The sequence below is a fragment of the Miscanthus floridulus genome, chromosome 7 (assembly GCF_019320115.1).
Source record: "Miscanthus floridulus cultivar M001 chromosome 7, ASM1932011v1, whole genome shotgun sequence".
NCBI lineage: Eukaryota > Viridiplantae > Streptophyta > Magnoliopsida > Poales > Poaceae > Miscanthus > Miscanthus floridulus.
The window spans coordinates 124,995,251-125,001,250 of record NC_089586.1 but is presented as its reverse complement, the minus strand read 5'-3'; positions in this window follow the sequence as shown (position 1 = coordinate 125,001,250).

The following is a 6,000-nucleotide window of genomic DNA, read 5'->3' as shown; positions in this document are numbered from 1 at the left end:
TTTCGCGGAGTCGCGTCGCGCTCGCGAACGAACTGGCTAATCAAATTAGTCGTTTGGTGAGATCATGGCGGCCCCGACGGGTCTCGCGTGCACATCAGCTGATGAGATCGTGATTCGTGACCGGAACCAGATCGAGCCTTGCATATTGTCGGCGGCACCTACGAGCCCAAGGTGTTGTCGTACTCTTATAGGAGTACTACTCCCAGCCTTGTTCTGTAGCACACTGTAGCATTCGTTTGTATTTGGTAATAATTATCCCATCGTTGACTAATTAGGCTCAAAACGTTCGTCTCGCAAAGTACAACCAAACTGTGCAATTAGTTTTTGATTTCATCAATATTTAGTACTTTATGCATGTACCGCAAATTTGATTTGACGAGAAATTTTCTTTTTGTATAGTGCCAAAGTTTGGATTTTGGGTAACTAGACACCCCCTACGTCGTTAACGTTCAAGTTAACAGAACTCTAATAGGTGTCTTGTCAAACGTCGAGCTACTGAGGGCTGCTGATCGAACGACACTGGCGTCTGTTTCAAGCTCAAGGCGAGTCATTCCACATCGGCACATCATCTAGTATTGGATAGGCTAAGGCAGTAGGGCCTCACCCGAATGGTCCCCGACAGTGAATCCACAGCCCCCGGATCATGAATCTTCAGAGAAGGGCCCATCAACATTGATCTTCAGGTAGTCCTCCGGTTTACGCCAAAGACCGAAAATTTCGCTCCGTTAGGTAAGCTGAGAAGTCCAGCCAATATCTTTGAATCATGCAGCAGGCCTGTGATGACAGCTTCTTCGTCTGGTATGAAAAAGCTGTTCATGCTGAAAACACTGTTCATACTGATTTTTTGTGAGGTAAAAATACTGTCCCGGCTGAAAGAACAAGCCGTCTTGTTGCTCAGCCGAACACTGCCGTTGTCTTCAGCATTGGCCTCTTCTCTCCAACCAGAGTCACCCCAAAGATAGTGGCCAGTTGTTGTTGCTGCTGCATCACCTCAGGTAAGCTCCACATCTACGAGTAGTGTAACTGTGTAACACTTCCTTTATTTGGTGACAGTACGGCTGCTAACGCATAGGACAACGCCATTTCGTTTCGGTGATCCTCTTTCAGAAGTTCACCCATCACATACCGTGAAAATTTGCATGTAGAGCTTGTTTGGTTCAAGCCCTGGAAGAAATTGCCTGTGTTTGCCTATGATATGTTTGGTTGCAGCCTTGGTTTTATTCCTAGTCTAGGCGACAGCTGCCAGTCAAGCGACAGAATCAAATCATCAGGCCGATCTAACACAGAACTGTCCTTTGGAATCGAAGTGTCAGGCTATAATGTCTTCCATATTGTCATGTACTAGCAGCCTATTCGCTTGGTCGTAAACGATCGTGGATTATAAGTCAGAATAGTATTTTTTCTCACACCAAACTAGCCAGCCAGCAGTAATAATCCACGATCGTTTGAGCCGAAACGAACAGACCGTAGGATGATTGAAACAATGATCTTTACACCATCAGCATGGAATCTTTGCTGCACCAAAAATCCCATCCACCGGTAACAGGATGAATTAGTTCATTCACCATTGTCAGTAAATAGTTACCCGTGATTGGGAATGGTCGGAGAGTAATCCCGTGTGGACGTGTGGTAGACAAGGATCTTCCCAAATGTCCACTGATTCATCGTCATCGATACGCCAAATAATCCTCTTTTTTAGAAGTTGGATACATCCATACACACTCCACCGTGTACAAAGACACCCCGGAGCTGTTCGGCTGATGGTTTCTGTGCCGGCTAAAGCTGATTTGTTGTGAGAGAAAAATATTGTTCCATTGCTGGAGCCGTTAAAAGCACGTGAATCTCTTAACCCAAGGCCACCTTCTGTTTTCAGTTGCTTCACTGTATCTGAGGAACCAATGCATCTTATCTCCGTCTTGTTGATGCCACTAATACCGACAAGTCTTTGTCTCTTTGTTAGCTCAAAACAAGCCATATCATATATTTAGATCGCCTCTTCCACAGCTTCCACAGTGCTTGTGTTTTCCTGCTTTTGATAGACTGATAGTTACTTTTAAATCGTTCCTTCAAATGTTGGAAAGGCTTTTCGGTGAAGCCCCCTTTTTCATCACGGTAGGAATCGGGCAGATATTCGATAATTTCGGACGGCAAGCAGTGAGAGTAACAGTCGTGGATGAGTAGTTAATGTGCGGCACCGGAGGTATTCCCCTGCGTTCCATGGAATACCCATGTTTTTGCTATTGTACATTTTCATCTGTTTTTTTTTTTTGCTTATTATTTTGTACATTTGCATTGGATTTTTTTTGTACGTAAAATACCCAACTGTGAAATCCTCTCTCCACCTTGGGAGCAGTTATCATATAATTAATCAGGTGTCTAGTCTAGCTCATTAGATGCGACTATAGAATTAAAAAAAAACTCTGAAGCTTCTCTTCTGCTGCGCACTGAAAAAGGAAGAGAAATGGATAACTGGAGGCCTGTCCTACTGAACTTGTTTCCAAACATGAGCTCGCGTCAGTGGAATACTACAACGCAGACAATTCACTGTTAAGGCCCCGTTCGCTTTGAGGAATTTTAAAGGAATCTGAATGAATCTAGAGGAATTTATGATAGAAAAATACTATTCCGAACGTAAGCCGAGTTTAAGGGCACGCGAATAAGACCTAAGAATGTACGAACCAGAAATGGTCCACCTGGGAAATCATGCAATCTATGTAAAGCGCACACGCCTTAGCCGGCCACGCGTACGTCCACTCATTGCCATCAACAAGAATCCATGGGATATTATCATCACAACAAAATGCAAGACGACGAAAATGAGGAGATTGACGCTAAAAGTAAAAAACAGCTTTACTTTGAGCAGTCCGTTTTCCTTTATACACATGGTGCGCCATCTGTATATATGGCTGTATATAACAGTAAATACTTACGGGCTTTGCCAACTTCCAAGGCTCGGAGTCATGTGCCGAGCAAGGAGCAACGAAACTAGTACCCTGACCGCTCAAATTGGCGTTTTTTTTGCCTTTGTCCACTAGTCAACAGGGGCCAAATGCAGCATGTAGCTCTCGTATCGTGTAAGTCCACATGCAGCTGAGCAGTGAGCACAGCTTCACTCGGCAGCACTGCCCACTCGTGTCGGTCAGCCCACACACCGGAACCACAGTGCCAAGCACCGGCATATCCCACTTACAACGTCCGACGTCCCTCCAAAGTGAGATCTCTACAGGGCAGGAATAACCCACTCCCGGCTTTGGCTGTCCCTCCCTCTCCCTCTCCCTCTCCCGGGACGTTCTGCGCGCAGACATGCTCCGCACGCGCACCGGTCGCGACTCACGAGTCACGAGTGCTCACGAGGTGCGCATCGGCTCGTGTGGCGCTTGGCGCGGGGCGGGGGCGCGCGGTCCCGGCGGCCCGGGAACGAAGGGAGGAAGCGGCCGAGGTGCGCATCGCTGTTGCTGTTGGAAAACGACGGGGCGCGCAGATCCCGCGCGCGGGCCCCGACGCGGCCACTGCATGCGGCGGTGGCTTTCCCCGCCGGGCAGTGCGGATCCGCCGCCCGCTTGGCAGGTTTGATGGATAATGGTCCGTTAGGCTTCACGAAACTTGGCTGAATTGTTAAAAAACACTGTTCTAACTGAATTGGTGTAAGAGAAAAATACTGTTCAGCTAAAAAAATAAGCTGAATAGTACGGATTACAAGGTAAGCCGAACGGAGCCATATTGGATCCACCGTGCCATCTGCTGCCACGTGTCCAGTCTAAATAATCAAACGATTCTTAGGCCCTATTTGATTGAAACTGCTAAATTTTAGCTAGCTAAACCGACTGCTAAACTTTAGTCACCCCTGTTTAGTTTGGTGGACTAAAAGATGCCTTTTAGTACATTTTAGTAGAGTGTTGGGCTCCAAATGATTAAAAGGTAAGGCAGCCTGGGTTTTAGTCTCATTTAGCAACCCCTTGATGACTAATTGGCTAAATATCAATTTAGTCCCATTTAGTCATAGTGTTTTGGTAAAAAGTGACTAAATAGGACTAAAATTAACCAGCTAAACTTTAGCACCTCAAACAAAACACTCCCTTAATTTTTTTCTGTCTACTTGCACTAATCTATGATTGACTTGGCCCATATAGACCCATGAAAGACAAGCTGTGTTGGATGTATGAGACTAGACACGTGGCAGCAGATCAGGAATGGTATGCACGGAGCGCGGTGGATATGGTATCCATTCATTTTTTTCCCGCTTGGCAGAGGGGCCCGGGCGCCCCTGGCTGGCTCCGCACGTCGCAGGCGGAGCACGGCGACGACGCAGATGGCGACAGGAGATCGATCGGTAGCGCCTGGCAACGCCTAACTCACCTGTCGCGCATGCTTCGCATCGCATCCTGTGGAGGCAGACGTGCTTTGGTAACCTGTTCGCTGGTGTGTCCGTTTTCACGGACCGGCAGATTGCATACTTTAAGCTGCCGTGTAGCGTGGCGTGGCAAGGGACGCATTCGTTTGTCGCTGGTACGGTCAGGTTCGATGAGGGGATAGCGACGCGAAGTCAGATTCGCGAGGAGCAGCATTTAGTTTTTTTATGGAAGTGTCAACGTGTCAGAAGATCTTAGCGATCCACTGAATTACTTCGCCCTAACGTGTTTACTAAGCTAGTACTCTCTCAATTGCAAATTATTAAATATTTTAACTTTTAAAAATAAAAAACGTCTTATAAGTAATAATTTGGAATGAAGAATACTAAGCAACAAAGATTCTCACTTCATTTGTTTTTTCCTGGAAAAAACTTGGCTCGATGTGCGCCCGCTCTTCTACCGAAACCGAAGCAAAACGTGGCTCTACATCCGTGGCAAAATGGCTTTAGTTTCTCAATTTGACACCCAAAAGTGTTCCTCCTCTGCGCTTGGTGTGGCTCGTTTGGCTCTGGTGACAAAGCTATCGACGAAGCCAGAGCGAGCACCACCAAACGGGGCTTTACTCCATTCACAAGAAAAAAAAACAAAAAAGGGTGCATTGTTCATTTCCAACCATTGAATTTGGTACTGGTGTTGGTAGTTTGCGGGAAGTCTTTGAATACTGGATTTCTTTATAAATTAGAGATTGCCATTTAAAATTCATCATGTTTTTTTTATTATTTTGTGGACCTCATGGAACGTTCAAAATAAAATGAGATCTTCCAGTGAGATTTTCCACAAAATCTTCTCTTTCTTACAGAAATGGCAAAGGAAGGTGACACCAGATATTTTGACGACAAGATCAAATCAATGAAGCTGGATGGAATCTTTCAGAAAGCGAACTAAGAATGTAGAAGTTGAAGGTCCTCTGTGATGATTTAGATTGACTCTTTAGCTCTTTGTTTTGGCAATAGTGTTGCTGCATTGTTCTCTGGTTTGATTTGAACCAGGGTTTTGTCTTACCTGTAAGCTGGTGTCCCTAGCGGTGGTGTTGGTGTGCATTTAAACTTGTTTACACTTGATTGCTTTATATGAAAGCAGGGTTTTCTTCTATTAAAAAATTAATTTAAGAGCATGTTTATTCCACAAAAGCCATAAACTGAAACAAAGAATCATAGTTGTTGAGCTACTTTTTGAAAAAAAACTAGAAAACTATCTGGTAAGAAAGTAAACTAAAAACTGAAAATATATTTTGGATAACTTGTTTTTGCTTTTGATATACCGAGAAGCTAAAAAATATTATAAACATTAATAAAAAAACTAATAACCGGAGACAAAAGCTAGAAAGCTGGTTTTTAAATAAAAAACCAAAAGCTACAGCTCAAATAAACGCTCCCTAGAGACGAACGGGACTTTACTCCAATCACAAGCGAACCAAAAACATAGTGCACTTCTCGTTTCCAGCGACTGAACTTGCTACAGGTGCTTCTTAATACTAAAGCAGCCCCTTTTAAAAAAAAAAAACTAAAGCAGTACTACAACTGATTGATTACTAATAATAATATCAAGTTAGAAACTCAACTAAACCATTTTAAAGACGAACGATTTTCCT